Here is a 17,441-nt window from a genome sequence, read left to right as displayed (position 1 = left end):
GAAATATTAATACTCAACGTGATGGTATTAGGAGGTAAGACATTTGGGAGGTGCTTAGGTCTCATGAATGGGATTAGTGTTTTTACAAAAGAGACCCCACAGAGCTCCCTAGTCCCTTCCACTGTGTGAAATTACTGTGAGAAGACAGCCATTTATGGACCAGAAAGCAGTCCCTAACCAGACACAATCTGACCACATGAGCAGCCTGATGCTGGATAGCTTGCCTCTAGAGAAGTAAATTTCTGTTATTTATAAGCCACCCAGTCTGTGATATACCTGACCAAATGGACTCAGACAAGACCAGTGTGTGATGAGGGCTTCCTGAGGCTGTAGTCTTTCTAAAGTTGGTAGATGATTAGCATCAGAAAGAACCTAGACATAGCCATGCCAGTTAACGTTAGCAGAGGATGAGTAAAACAGAGAAAGTAAGCCACTGACTCAGTGGTTTCCCTAAACACAGAGAAGAACCTAGAGATGAAGTTAGTTTATAGATACTATGTATGGCCCAGGTTCCCTTGCTCCTCCCCAGAAATGCCTAGATTAATAAAGTAGTACCATAAAGTTTAACTATTTAGTTATTTAATCCTAAATTAAAGATGACTAGATGAAAATAAGTAAACAAAAATAGGCAAGCATTCCTGATGAGCCAGCATCTTTGCCTTTCCTGATGTTTCCTCCCACACAGTGACCACTCCATTAGCATAGCCTTCCTTCACCACTCCTTCCCAAGGCAAGCCAAGTGACATAATTGATTGGTGAGTTTTTTGAAGAATGAACTGAGCATGCTCAACTCAGAATTTTTCCTTTACTTTTAAAAGGGAGGTGGCCACAGGAAGCATACCTATGCTCTCTTCTCCTCCAAATAGGAAACATGAGAACTGTATTCTCAACTACAAAGCAATAACCTACTAAAAGATACATGGGGGAAAAAGGTCAGGATAGATTGGACATGTTGACTTTGGGAAAATTCATCTAGCGGTGCAGTCATGATTTCTGCAATCTCTGCATGTGTTTTATTTTAATTAAAAGCTCATCAAAGTATAAAAGTACCAAAGTATCAAAGAATAAATCACAACCCAAAATTTGGAGCAAGAATTATCAAAACTTAAAATATGACCTTAGCTGTATTTATAAGCAAACGAACAGCTGTAAATGCTTTTATTTTTAAAGAAGAAAGAGTAAACTAAACATTTAATGTAAGAGGTTATAAAAGAATACCCAAAAAAGATCTGTCAAAAAGAGAAGGAAGAAATCAATAAAATATGGGCATATAAATAAATGAATTAGGAAATTACAAAGAGTATAGCCAGTATATTTATCTCAAAGTTGTTTCCATGGGGAAAACAAAACAAAACAAACATAAGCTACAATCTGGCCTAATCTAGATAAAAGAGAGAAAACACAGAAACATTAACAACAAAAAATTAGAAATCAGGAAGGGTTAGAAAAATTAGAAACTAGAAAAGAAGAGACTGTTTTAAATCACACAAAAAGTATATGTGTATTTATTAGAGAATCATTTACAATGGTGGAAACATGGAAACAATCTAAGTTTCCAGTAAGAGGGGATTGATCACATAATATTGATATTTTTATACAATGGAATATTATACAGGTATTGAACAGATTTATGTAGATATAGTTTTATTTGTCCACAAGACTTTCCTAAGTGTTACATAACAAAATGTTAGATTTTTATCTCTGAGTGGTAGTATTATCTGTGAAATACTACCTTTTGATGGGATTATTCAGATTATTAAATGAAATAACACATGTTCATCTTTTGCACTCAACAATTTCATTCTAGCACTTTCCATTTATCAGACATAGTACCAGGTAGTAAGTTAAAGAAAAATCCTTGCCTTCATTTTATTGATTATCTACTTGGCAAATCAGACATTAATCGAATTAGAACATAAATCAACTGCAATGAGTGTAAGAGATATTTACAGTGCATCTTGGGAGCATATAACAGGTACCCAACTATCTAGCACGTGGTAGATGCTCAGTCCATGTACGTGTTGGCTTTTTTTCTCTCTTTCCAATACTCAACCTACTTCTCTTTCCAGGGATCATATCACTTCTAAAAGGATTCCAAAGTAAACTTATTATAATTTCCTAAAGTAATTACAAAAAATAATAAAATCAAGGAATAATAAAACCAGTTTTGAGTCTAGACATCAGGGCAGTCTGGTCCATTGTGTACTAATGACATCCAGTCTTTAAATCCCAGCTGTTTAGTTTTGCTATAATTCACAGCTCAGGTGAATGAGTAATGAGGTACCTGGCCTTGGTTCTTTATTATCAGTCAAGAATAGGTCAACGCACCAGATGAATGAAAATGCAAATATGGCTTATAAATCTGTGTAAAAGCCTGGTTTTAGGCTGTTCCTGACCACTCACAGGCCCCAAACCCACTTGGGTCAATCTCACCACAAAGGTAAGAATGGTCCCATTGGTTACATGTAGGCCCACCAGGGAGAGTATGCATATACCCTAGCACTCTTCATAATACTTCATAATCCCTTTGTAATACTTACTGTCATTTTATTTACGTATGCCTTGGGTTTGCTCCTGTGATTATTTGATCATGCCTTACTGCCCTTGTTTTAATTTTCTGCATAGCACTTTTCACTTTCTGATGTTTTGCTTGTTTCCTCCGCAGTCGAGGGGAAGAAAAAAGGGGCAAGACAAGAAGTTGGTGGGTCCAAGCAAGGAGCTCTGTTCCTCCTCTGTGGGGTCCCAGAAAAAAAGAAAAGATCTCAAGAGTGAGAGGGCCACAGGCCCCTTTAGATTGTGGGGTTGGGAAGACCTGACTAAAGGGTGACATTTAAGCTAAATGACCATTAGAAGCCATCCATACAAAGATTGAGAAAGCCAATTCCTGACAGTCGGAATAAATCATGGGAAGATCCTATGGTGGTGAATAGGCTTGATTTTTTTGGTAACTTAAGAAGCACCATTGAATGGGAGCTTAGAGGGTGAGGGGAAAATTGGTATTAAGTGAGTTCAGAGAAACACACAGTGGATAGATCCTGTAGGGTTTTATAAACCTGGGAAAGAAATTCATTTGTTTGTTTGTACTAAATGCAATGAGAAGACCTGCACTATTTTTCATCAAAGGAGTAATGTGATCTTATTTATATTTAATGTGATCTTTTTTATATTTTTAGAATCACTTTTACTGCTCTGTAGAGAATGACTTAGGGAAGGGTTCAGGTAGAAGTGGGGAGACCAATCAGGAGGTACCTGCATTTCTCAAGGCCAGAGGAGATGGGGCTTGGACCAGCCAGGGTGATAGTAGCAGAAACGGAGACAAGCAGCTGGTTTGGGACACATTTTGGAGGAAGAGTGAGCAGAATATACTGATGACTTGAGAATGTGGATAGAAATAAATAAAAAATAACACATAGATTTTGGTCTCTTAGACTGGATGCCACCAGAGCTCTTTACAGAAAAGTAGAAGAATGAGGGAGGAAGGAGCTGGTTTGGATGGACAAACCAAGAGTTCACTCTTTGTTGTTGTGGTTGATAGTTCACCTTTAGTTTGAAATGCCTGACAGACATCAAAGTGAAGATGTCAAGACACCAGTAGGCCTGAAATATATGGAAATAAGATTATAGTCTGGCTTTAAGAACCTAGGAAATATTTGCCTCATTGGAAAAATTTCATGTATCTTTGTTCTTGTCTATTATATTTATATTAATGCTTCTCTTTTTTTTTTTTTTTGAGGAACATTGGCCCTGAGCTAACATCTGTTGGCCATCTTCCTCTTTTCTTTCCTCTCCAAAGCCCCAGTACATACTTATATATCCTAGTTGTAAATCATTCTAGTTCTTCTATGTGGGATGCTGCCACAGCATGGCTTGATGAGTGGTGTGTAGGTCTGTGCCCAGGATCCAAACCAGCAAACCCCAGGCCACCAAACCTGAGCACACAAACTTAACCACTTGACCCTAGGGCCAATCCCTGTATTTTAATGCTTGATCTCCAGAGAACAGACATTTCTCACTTACTTTCATGGTCTTGGGAGGTTTTTCATTTTAGCCCACTAATAGAAACATGGGACCATATTCTCCACAATCATTGCACATGATGAACTTTGAAACTTATTCTCTACTGATAAGGTTCTTAAAGTACCTAAACAGTGACAACCAGTGAGAGAAATATATATATATACATATATACACATATATATTATACATATATGCATATCTATATAATATATATATGCTTTCTTTTCTGAATGGCATATTCAAAGTGCTCATTCATGGTGACAATAACTCGTACTAACTGGGAATTTTACTTTCTCTCACCAATTACTCTAACTATCGAAGCATGGCTATTTTAGTCCAACTTCAAATAAAAAGATGCTAGGAACTTGTATTTGCAGTTGCCTTCCATCTCTAGTTATCTGCGTGATCATAGTCAAGTTATTATAAGATTCCAGTTTCCTCTACCATAAAATGAAAGTCCCCAACAAGATAATCTTTGCATCCCTTCCTTTTGGAAAATTAAATGTAAAAGAAATCCACAATTCTCCCAGCACCAGACACCCTTAACTGTGCCTCATAAATAATAATAATAATGTTTCACAGAGTGTATGGCACGAAGTAAGGATTGTTTGCAAAATGCAATTTAAACAGATCGCATTTTATGGCTTGCCATTTACTGTAGTAGTAAATAGCAAATAGGCAGTTGTGCCTACGTGTATTTGCTGATCTGTCAGGCACTGGAAATAAGGCCAGTGCATTATCCCTTTATAAACCAGGGCACGCATTCGTTCTCTGGGAGAAGTATTAAGTTTTTAGTGAAAACGACAAACCACTGCAGCTGGGGTGAACCACAGAGGTGGGGGTTCCTTCCATTACCATTTAACATATGCATACACGATTTTCAGAGTGAGTGCCAGGATTTTCCTAGCCTTGCTCTGCCATGTGTTGGAGTCAGCATTCTCATCTATTTCAATGATTTTAAAGACTATCATTTTCTCATCGTATTTTATTTACCCACGTTGGGCTCCAACTCAGCTTCATTCACCAGCTCAGATTATGTGACTTCCTTCTTCTCGATTCTTTAGCTCAATGTCTCCAACATGATTTGGTTCTACAGCTTCCACAGCATCCTTTCTAGGCCCCAGGTGGCTATTTCTTCACAGCTGAAATCTCCCAATGCTCTTAAGATAATGTCCTTCACCCTTGGAAATGGAAAAAGAACAGTAAAAATCACTGGTACTCAGTATGGAATCTCTAAACATTTTATGTCTTCCTTCTTTTAAATGCCTTACATCTTTTCTTTTAATGAAGTAAGAAGAACCTGGGTCTTATAGTGTTAGCTCTCTTATACATGAATGAAATAATCAAAATTGTCTGATTTATGTAGTTACAGACTTAGGAGTTAAGATCGTATCTACTGTATCTTCATTTATTTCATTCTTATAAAGAACTTACAGTTGGTACCGTACATTGCAACTCAGTTACTGTGTTACACATTGCCAGCAAGTGGGAAATACTGCTCTGAACTACATTATAGAGATGGGAGAAAATTTTATTCATACAGGTTAGAAATGAAGAGGATTTCGAGAGTAAGTCCAACCTGGTACAGAGTTTTCACAATATCTGATCAGCAGCTGATCAGATAATTGAACTGTTTGCTAATATTTTAATCTGTTCCTTAGAAGCACCATTTGCAATTCAAAAGACAAAATTAGTTAATTTTGTTCAATAAATCCCCAAAACAGTGTAGGACTTAATGCACTGTTCAACCAAATTTGCAGATACCCTGTACAGAATGGAGTATGTGGTGTTTGGTGCATGGGGAATTGATAGAGAATTCTGGTTGGTAGATGTTTCTGTTTGTATTTTAGTGAAAATGGTAAGGGTTTTTTTCTTCTTATATGCATATATTTGTAGATTAGTACAGGTGCAAAACCCCCCCAAGGTCACATCTATACCTTGGAGCTAACTCTGCAATCTAGTACAATTTTACAAGATTATGCTGCATAACTTACTGTCTGGCCATAGAATGAGGATAGTATCTTGAAGGCGAAAAAATGTGCCATTTAACAGGAGCTAAATCCAGAAATCAATTCTATAAATACAGTGTATCATCCCATGAACTCAGTTTTGGATTATTCAGAGTTACATCTAAATAGAATCAACTGCCATTATTCTCCTGAATGAGCTTGGTTTACCGGGTATTATTAACACATCACAGTAAGTCTTGTTAACGTGTCGCTTAGAGCAAAAGTTAAATCCCAAGCACAGTTTATGTAAATAACACAAATAAACAAGAGTAGATAGGAAGCTTCTTTCCTTTCCTCTACTTACAAATCCACTTACTCCATTTCACTTGAGAAGGCCCATTCAGGGGAGGTGGACCATTCCTGTAAGGGTCACTTTTTCTCTTCTTTCATCACAAGTCAAGCACAAGGTTATACTTCCACTGTGACTGAGACGAATATCTTCTTGAATAACCCCAAAATTGATGCTTACATGGAGAAAGTCCTATATTTTAATATACAGTACATTCTTGAAATGGTGCTTGATAGTTGGACGTCTACAAGCAAAAACGATAAGCTTGCAGATTTTAAGTGAAGGTTCCATTATTAGAAAACTAAAACTTTGTATTAATTTCTTATTGAATTTATACAGGCTTATTGATGTTGTTGCTATTGCTTTTATTTAGGTTACACAATATCTAGAATTGTTCCAAATGTTAACAACATGGATTTCCACTTGCTATAGACCATACAAATTAATTTTATGTATATTAGAAAGTTAAATTTTTAGCCTTATTGAAGTGACATTGAGCCCTCCCCAAAAATTAATTCTAATATTGGGAAGAAGACATCATGATTGAAAAATTTGCAAGGGGTTGAGTATGGATTACATCTGGAGTTGTGAGGTTGAGTTTTTTGTTTTTGCGTTTTGTTTTTGCATAATCCATACATAGCAAAATGTAATCAGAGGAATATGAATGGTAACCTTCTCTAAATGAAGGATTCTCTGATGAGCTCTAATCCTCAATAGCTAAGTAGAACTATGAACTACCTTTGGCATAGAATGAAGTGGGATTTTTTGGTTTTTTTTTAAGAAGATTAACCCTGAGTTAACATCTGATGCCAATCCTCCTCCTTTTGCTAAAGAAGACTGACCCTGAGCTAACATCCACGTCCATCTTCCTCTGTGGGATGCCTGTCACAGCATGGTTTGACAAGCAGAGCTAGGTCCACACCAGGGATGTGAACTGACGAGCCCCAGGCCACCGAAGTGGAACTTACAAACTTAACTGCTGTGCCACCAGGCTGGCCCCAGAATGAAGTTTTAACACAGATTTGTGTGACTTTGATCAAGTCACCTGAGATCTCAACACTTCAGTTTCATCGTTAAACTGACAGTAACAAAATGTATATTATTGAGAGACAATTTCCTGGGCCTTTCACTTTTCTGTGTGTCTTGAGAAACAAGGTCCTGGCAGCCTATCTTTTTAAGAACGTTTGCATAGCAAACAACCTTCGAAGATAGAGACAGCACCAGGATAGAAGGAATACCTTTTGCTTCTACCTGAATAATAATAATAATGTCTCCTTTCAAGGTAAAAAATTGGCAGGTTTGCTTACAGACCTTTTAAAAATTGGAGTTTCCTAAACTTGGGATTCCTCTCCTGCAATGCAACCCAGGAGTCACTTCGTCCTCATTGCACTGCCCCGTAGGAATGCGGACTTGGGAATTGGTGCAAATGCTGATAGTCTGGCTTCCGCTATTCCTTAGCAAACAGTTCTTTGTCTCTGATCCAAGAGTCTGTATCTTCTCCTGCACCCACGAATCTATGTCATGCTAACTTGTTAGCTGGCTGGTAGAATAAAATCTAAGCCCCTTCACAGTTCCTGGCATATAGTTCATACGGTGTTGTGGAGATGAAATTACAGAATGCACTTATAAACCTTAGCTCTGTGCTTGGGTAAAGAAGCATTCAAAATTTTGGAGGGAGCTGACCCAGTGGTGTGGTGGTTGGGTTTGTGCACTCTGCTTCAGTGGCCTGGGGTTCACAGGTTTGGATCCTGGGTGTGGACCTACATACTGCCCATCAGGCCATGCTGTGGTGGCATCTCACATACAAAATAGAGGAATATAGGCACAGATGTTCGCTCAGCAACAATCTTCCTCAAGCAAAAAGAGGAGGATCGACCACATGTGTTAGCCCAGCACCAGTCTTACTCGCCAAAACAAAACAAAAAAAATAGCTATAACATTATTATTATTCAAACTACAGTTTAATAACTTCTATAAATCTATCATTAAGCCTCACCTTTCAAAAACTGTATTCAATTATAGATTTCTATAATTTCATAGTATTTAGCTTTTCATTTTCTTTCATAGTTGAATTAAATTTAATGAACATTCAAATGGATTAAATGTTCCATTTTTAATATGTTTAATATTTTTATCTTTTTAGCACTTTCAATTTTCTACTCATTTCAAAAGACAAGACATTATGACATTAAATAGTCAAATAATTGCACAAGCACTGCTCTCCAAAGATACTAATATTCCCAAAATCACCTAGTTGGCAGACGTCTCAAGCCTGAGATAGGGGCAAATCTTTGCCAACCAATGTATGAAAGCAGATTCAGTAAGAGCAGGGCAGTTGAAGGGTGGGGTTGATTATTTTAAAGCTGTATACCACCTGTGGACATGATATAAATGAAAAAACGTAAAATTTCATACACTTATTCACTTCTTTTACAGCTATGATTCTATCTCTTTCATTCATAGATATGCCTACCTGTGAAAAAACTACAAGGCAGGTACATAAAAGAAGTCATTTAAGTTAGCATTAGCATAAAAACAAATAAATGATCAAACAGTTAGCACGAAAAATAAAGATTTATTAATGGTATCAATTTTCTGATATTTGGATTTGTACTATACAGACAATGTCTTTTTTTCAGATTAAATTATATGTAAGTGCCTTACAAATAAGGAAAATAGAAATTCAAACTTTAGTGTGATATCCAAAGTATCAACACTTTCAACAATTATCAACATTAGTAAGGCCAGTGTATGTGAGTGTGTATTTAAGAAAGATGTATATATACAAGCATGTAGATTTTTGAAAATGAGATAATTTTGTTGCAGTAAAGATTGCCCACACACACATGCCACACATGCACTCACAGGAAGAAAATTAATCTGGAGCATTTTTCACATATTAATGTATTTCATTATCTAGAAATGGAGCCCAAATATAACTTCAGCTAAGCACTAATTAAGAAGCAGAAGGGACCGGCTCAGTGGTGCAGTGGTTAAGTTCGCACGTTCTACTTCTCCGTGGCCCGGGGTTCACCGGTTTGGATCCCAGGTGCAGACATGGCACCGCTTGGCAAAAGCCATGCTGTGGTAGGAGTCCCACATATAAAGTAGAGGAAGATGGGCATGGATGTTAGCTCAGGGCCAGTCTTTCTCAGCAAAAAGAGGAGGATTGGCAGTAGTTAGCTCAGGGCAAATCGTCCTCAAAAAAAAAAAAAGAACCAGAAAATATACTCTACAAAGTCTTTTCTATTACTGTAAAGTTAGCAATGGGATTTTAAAAAATAATTGGAAAAACATGCATTGGATTTAACCAAATAAAAGAACTCTAAACTTGGATGTATAGATGTATGACAAATCATTTAAATATTCTTAAAGCATAGTGAATTCTCAATCTAGAGCACTAAAATATTATAAAGCATTGCTGTAGTATGTCTTTAAGATAGTTATGATGTTCCCTCTGTTTTAAAACGTAGATTTTATTATTACTCACGTTTCTTGGGCCAACAGATCAGGAGATGATTTCTAGTAAAAAGACAGTTGGTTGTACTTAGAGATTGCAAAGGAGGGAGCATGCTACTCTATGATGGGGTCACATGGGGAAGCACCTGGTTTGATTAGAAGACAGAGGAAATGGAAAAACATAGGCAAGAGCCTTTATTGTGGGTTCCCTGGGAATTAACGGGGAAGTAGAGTAAGCATGCCTAGACTTGGCTAGTTTGAATAATTTCAGTGGGCTCTGGGGCATGGTAGCTGCCCCTAGTTGTCTGGTGTCTGGTCCTCGGGTGATTAGGGCAGTGGAATAGTGGCCCTGAGTGTGAGAGCCTGATAGAGGAGATGGTTGAGAGTATGATGTCTGGGTTGGATGGTTTGCATGTGAAAGACATTCTTGCAGGTGAGTCCTTTACTATCTCTAAGAGTTGGCTGGACCTGAGAGGGGCAGTCTTCCCGAGGTCAGCAAGATCCCACGATGTCAAAGCATCAGAAATATACAGTTAATATACTCTACCTCACAGGAAAGAAAGGAGGTTTTATGAGTCACTGTTTAGGAACCAGTTATGAATGGGTTGGTGATAATTACAGTGGAATAGCATAATGGCCTTGTATCAATCCAGGTTCCACCAGAGAAACAAATGAAAAAATAAATAGGAGTTAGATAGATCCATCTATGTCTACCTATCTATCTATCTATCTATCTATCTATCTATCTATCTATCGATGGATCTATCCATCCAGAGAGATTACAAGGAATTGGCTTATGTTTCTGTAGCAGCTGGCTAGCCAAATCCGAATCCATAGGGCGGGGCATCAGGAAGGCCCAGCGGGAAACTCAGCAGCAGGAGCTGCCTACTGCAGTCCACAAGCAGAATTCCTTCTTCTTCTTCGGGAAAACCTCAGTTTCCTTCTTAGATCCTTTCAACTAGTAGGATCGGGACCCCTCGGATTATCCAGAATAATCTTCTTTACACAAAGTCAATTGACTGTAGTTATTAACCACATCTGCGAAATACCTTCAAAGCAGCACTTACATTAGTGGATGAGTGTTTGATGGAATACCTGGGCACTACGGCCTAGTCATATTAGCATATAAAACTAACCATCATGGGCCTCATCATCTGGAAAATATTTTTTTTGTTTTGGTCTTTTTCGAGTACGTGATCATCCAAACAAACGGTGGAGGAACCAGTGAGAATAAATCGAGTAAAGATAAAATTAAGTTGACTGAGTAATTTTCTATAAGAAAGACTCTGTAGAATTATTTTCCTGAATAATTACTCAACCCAATTACTGAGGTGAATTTAGGGAATAGTAAATCTTCTTGACAAAAGAAAAGGTCACCAATTAAGAAATAAATCTTTATAATATGCAACTTTTCCTCAAATTAATAATAAGCATGTAATCAATAAATACTGACTGAATAATGAAAAATTATGAGTGGACTATATAACATTTGATAGATGTTTTTCTTCACTTTTCAACTCTCTATATTTATGGATTTTGTTTTTTCAATGAAGGAAATCATTTTGTTAATTAGAAAGAAATGTATTATTACAGTTATACATTATGAATACAGGTGTTCGTCCAAGTAGCCAAGTAAAAGCATTGTAAAACAAATAAAATAAACAATGAAAGATGAAAGCAGAGTGTCTTATTGGAGATAAAGCTCATAATCAAATTGAAGTTTTGTTAAATATCAACAAAAAGTTTCCCTAACAATTGATATGAACATTTCAATGAAAAATTTTTAGGATGAAGGAGGTAAGGAATTTTACATTCCTAATATTTAAATACCTCTAAGCTTTTATTACATTCACTTACATACAAATATACTTCCCGTTCTGTGTGTTCTTCACACAAAAGGAAAATTTAGAACCTTTTATTCAAAGTATTATAAAATTCCTTCACCGCAATTAGATGTCCAACTGTTCCTTAGTGAAATAGATAATTAAGTTGCTATTACTCTCCTTACACTACTTTAGTTTTCAAAATGCATAGACTAAGAGAAAAGAGGATGATCAAAATACATGATATGATAATAATAGCGAAGACAATTTTTAAATTTCAAATAGAATTTATCAAAATGTCATATTTTGTTTCAAAGAATGTATGTACATCTTTAGACTAGAGTGTAATAATAGTCCAACAATAGCCTTACAAGTTACCGAAATTTGTGCAGTTCATTAAAAATTATAACTCAAAAGTCACTAGAAGTTTCAAAACTACAAGGAAAATATACAGTGGGAAAATTCAGCCCATTAAGACTAAGAAAGATTAATCAGTTCCATAAGTGTACATGAACTTATGCTTGATGACCCCAATAACAAGACTAGTCTTTATAAGACGCTGTTCATCTTTAGAGCGCTTTACCAACATTATCTAGTTAATAAGCATAGACAGATCCTGCTGTGTCCTTCAGGGCTCTCAAGTGGCATTTCTGTGGTTTGGAGCCTGATTAAATCCAAAATGCACTTGCTTCTCCTCTGTAAGGATGTAGCAACAATTATTTAAACCATATAAAATTTTAAGGAGCATATCATCTGAACAATTTTAATTCCCATGAAATTTTCTGTGTTTAAGATTTGTTTCCTAAGACTACCCAAATACTTTGCTCCTCTCCATGTTTCCTTTTTTTTTTTTTTAAGATTGGCCCTGAGCTAACATCTGTTGTCAATCTTCCTCTCTTTTTTTTTTTCTTCTTCTCCCCAAAGCCCCCCGGTACATAGTTGTATATTCTTCGTTGTGGGTCCTTCTAGTTGTGGCATGTGGGACACTGCCTCAGCGTGGTTTGATGAGCAGTGCCATGTCCGCGCCTAGGATTCGAACCAACGAAATACTGGGCCACCTGCAGCGGAGCGTGCGAACTTAACCACTCGGCCAGGGGCCAGCCCCTCACACACAGATTTTAATCTACAGTAAATCAAAAATGAAACTAGATTTTTAAAAAAGCTTTAGTTCAAAAATGTTCAATGGATAGTACACCTCCCAATTAACGATGTGGCCCAAATACTAAATAAATAACATTCTTGAGGGAAAAATCGTTTACTTAGTTTACGGTTACTCTTTTTTTTCTTCTGGAAGCACCTACTCATATTTCCCTAGGCCTCCTTACTTGTTTGTTTGCTTTGAATTTTATTCAGTATTTAAGCTCTTGTTTTCTCTGTCAACAATCTGATACAATAAGCAGATTAGAGCCAGAAAATATCTGTCCCAGAGAGATAGGAAAATTGCCTAGAAGAATATTAATGAATCCTAGTTCCAAGGGTAGCTGCCTTACTCATTGGTCTAAATTAGTAATGTAGAAAAGAGGAAAGAAATTGTAAGTGAGAAGACATCAGATTTCAATATGTCTTTTCCCATCTCCACAATTGCTAATGGAACCCTTGCCTTTTTTCCAAAATTGTCAAATATTTGTGATATGTATCTATAATGGCCAAAGGCATTGTTGGTAGAAGAATAGAAGCTTATACTAATCAGGGAAAAGGGAGATGGGAAAAAATAGTCAATATTAAAAAATCAACAGAGAAATCATTATCAAAGATGTCTTTCTTCGATGTTCTAAAAAAAGGAAGAAAAACATCTTTGCAGGCTAAGGAGCTTACGGAAGTCTTACTCTTCCCTTAGAAGAGTTTACCAATGGCTAGGTAGTAAGTGCTTTGCTCTCTTCACAGGCCTTCACTCCCAAAGAAACTAAGAGGGGCTCTCAGAACAATTCTGGTATTTACTCCACAGAAATAATGTTGCTTCTAGCCTCACTAGTTCTTTTAGCCAGGAGAAGAATTAGATGATATTAAACATACTTATTCTGGCTTCAGGAAAGAAAATTCTAGAGCCCCTACTTTACAGGAGCTTCTCCAAGGACCCCCTCCCTCACCTATCCTTGCTCACAGGGCTTCATAATATTTGCCTAATCTATGAAATTTCCATGTTAGAGCACAACATGCAACTAGCAAGGATCTCTAACTAGACTCCTACAGCAGTTCCTTAACTAACTAACAGAAATTTAGTTGTTTTTATGGGGTTTTTTTTTTTTTGAGATAGGAATTTAAGTTTTTTAAAGAACCCCTAGAGAGATTTTTCTCTGTTGCTTTATTGTGACATATTTCTCTCTCTACGGCTGGATTTCAAAAACCCAGTTCAAATTTTCCTTTTCGGTAGAGCTGTCCTGGCGGCTGAAAGAAATATTGTACAATATATAGATTGAAAAGGTCCTTTTCGTTCGTCAGACAGAATTAGGTTTTAATCCTAGCTCTGCCAAATATTATCTGTGGTATCCTAGAAAAGCTGTTTAACATCTAGAAGCCTTTATTTTCTCATGTGTCAAATGGAATGATAATGACTAGCTTGCAGTCATTTTTGAGAATTAAGAGATGATGGAAACAAAGTGTTTATCACATTTCCTGATCATTATAAGTACTCATAAAATGTTGTAGTTGCTTTAATTGTTGTCGGTGGTTGTGGTTCTGTGGTAAGACCTGATTCTTGTTTTTCAATAAATGACAATCTACTTATATATACAATACAAACCGTAAAAAGATAACATTAATTTAATCAAAATTGATTTATCAGACTCTATATTTAGAGAAATTCAGACAGAAAGATACGATAATGATCTCAGGATGGTCATAGATGAGTGAAGGGTCAGACTGAAACATTGAAGGAGGAATGGTCCAGTTGTTTGGACAACCAGATGGGATTATAGGAAACAGAGAATGAGCAAAGGTTTGAAAAGTAAGACTGAGAAATACGAAAAGGTAAAACTTGAATCTTTTTCAAGATAAATAAAACTTACGGGTAGATTGAATGTCATGCTGTTGATTGAGGACTTGATCCTGACACAATGAGTAGGACATTTGAAAATAAAATTTTTTATCGTGGAAGCAACAGAATGGGACTGACATTTTCAAAAGTTAATTTTAAAGGCCATGTGTAGAATGAATCCAAGGTGAGAGGGACTGAATATAGGGAGAATGATATGAGTTGAGGAATATCTGGAAGAGGATGGAAGCTGTTGTAATAGAAAGGAAGGACCAGATGCACAAGATATTTGAAAGGATGGATCAGTAGAAATTAATGAATCAAACATATAAAATGAATGGCTTGCATATTTCTATTGAGGCTTCTTCTTTTATATTTCCATTTAGACGTCTCTTGCTTCTAACTCCTGCTTGACCTGTCTCTTTGGAGATGGAAGAGAATAATAAACAACCTCATCATTTATGTCTCAAGTCTATATCTGCATCCTTGGCTCTCAAAATATAAAGGCCAGGTTTATAAATCAAGTGAGAGAGAGAACATATTAGAGTGTGGGCATAAGTGTTTTTCAACTTGAGTTGAATCAGTGACAAGATATAGTGACTGTGTCATAAGCAGTTATAAAAACAGAAGGCTTTAAGGTAAGAAGAGTTCACTATTCAACCACCAGACCTAGGACAACAGACCCCATGGCCTTCTAATAATATAAAACAACTAATGTATCCAATATAATTCTTCCCAGGAATGAGCTTGAAATGTATGACCCAGTTTCTAAGAGTACCGGTGAACACGGTTAGAATCTTGAACGCCAGCTTATAATTTTGATAAAAACCAAATGTTTTCTTAGTAGAAAAACTATTTCCTCAATCACTGTTTCACAAAAAAACTTAATTAAAACAAGCAAAGCTATTCTCATAAAATCAGGAAGATGATCTCAGAGTCCTGACAGTACTGCTCCCCCCTCACAATGGCAGGATAGACATATCGTGAAATCTCAAAGGCTCCACAGAACACAGTTTGAAAACCACTGCCTCAATGGATTTGAAGTATTGTTATTGAATGAATATTTATGATGGGGTTGGGGATGAGGTTTTAAAATTGAATTGCTCTCTCTACCAAATCAATTTTAGGGTTAAAATATGATCTTGGGCTCGTTTTATGACTACCCATCTGAGTTCACCAGGCTAATGCACCAAAAGACCAGGAGCAAAATGTAAAAAATCACTCACCCTCTCACTTTAATCGACTTAGGTACAAATAGTCCGTTTAAATAATTTTTAAACCTACATTTGGTTTGGGCTCATATACATGCAGCATTCTATAAACTGCCTACAGATCCACAAGGGAATCATTTATCCATTCACATGATGACTGGCTGGCAAATATGCCTCCCATATTCAAAGCTAGGTAATTGTAAGAAAGACAAATGGGAAAGATAAGAAAAAATAAAAGAAAGCAAGATTTTATAGAAACTTACAGTTTAAATGGTGATTTTTCAAGGCCTAATCTTATATAACCTTTCCAGCACACTCAAGGAGTAAGCAAGATTACTTTTTCCATTTTACAGACAAAGAACTTGGAAACTAAAGTTTAGAGAGGAAAAAAAATTTGTCCAAGATCACGTGAATAGAAAGAGGCAGGGCCATGACTCACTCAAAACTTCATTTTGAGTTCTGAAGAAAACTCTAAGAAAAAGGGGACAGGGAAATGAAAAAGAAAGACACCCAAAGTATGATTGATAAAAGAAAAGAATCATAATGGGACATAATTGAAATTAAACTCTTACAATCAGTGAAAGACTATTAAGAGAATGAGAAGAAAATCTGAAGACTGGGAGAAAACTTTTGTCAAACACATATCTAGGGGGCCAGCCCAGTGGTGTAGTGGTTAAGTTCACGCACTCTGCTTTAGAAGCCCAGAGTTCGTGGGTTCAGATCCTTGGCATGGACCTCCACCTCCCTCATCAAGCCATGTTATGGCAACATGCTGCATATAAAAAATAGAGGAAGATTGGCACAGATGTTAGCTCAAGGCCAATCTTCTTTACAAAAAAAAACCAGAAAACCAAAACACTCACATATCTGATAAAGACTTGTATCCAAAATATACAAAGAACTCTTAAAACTCAACAATAGGAAAAAAAAAAAAAACCACCCAATTTAAAAATGGGCAAAAGATCTGAACAGACACCACACCAAAGAAGATATACAGATGCCAAATAAGCATACGCCAAGATCTTCAACATTATATGTTGCTAGGAAATTGCAAATTAAAATAATGAAATACCACTACACACCTACTAGAATGCCTAAAATCCAAAACACTGACAACGCTAATGCTAGTGAGGATGCACAGCAACAGAAACTCTCATTCGTTGCTGGCGGGAATGCAAAACCGTACTGTTACTTTGGAAGACAGTGGACAGTTTCTTGCAAAGTTAAGCACAGAAATCCAGCAATCACACTCCTTGGTATTTACTGAAGTTCCATTGAAAACTTATGTCCACACAAAATTGTGCACACGGATGTTTATACAAGATTTATTCAAATTTTCCAAAATTGGGAATCAACAAAGATGCCCTTCAAGAGGTGGATGGATAAACTGTAGTATATCCATCCAAAAGAATATTTATTTAGCAATAAAAAGAAATGAACTATCAAGCCACAAAAAGATATGGAGGAACATCAAATACGTATTGCTAAGTGAAAGAAGCCATTCTGAAAAGGCTGTTGTTTTTAGTGCCACTGAGTCAATTCTAACTCCTAATGGCCTTCTGCACAGAAGAGCTGAACCAGTCATTTTGCGCCATTCTCCCACCTTCCAGTGATATATCAGACAATGCTTTACTACTATTTATAGGGTTTTTATGATCAATG

Source organism: Equus caballus, chromosome 24 (genome assembly GCF_041296265.1).
Source record: "Equus caballus isolate H_3958 breed thoroughbred chromosome 24, TB-T2T, whole genome shotgun sequence".
NCBI classification, from domain to species: domain Eukaryota; kingdom Metazoa; phylum Chordata; class Mammalia; order Perissodactyla; family Equidae; genus Equus; species Equus caballus.
The sequence above is the reverse complement of the archived record's forward strand: the minus strand, read 5'-3'. Positions refer to the sequence as shown.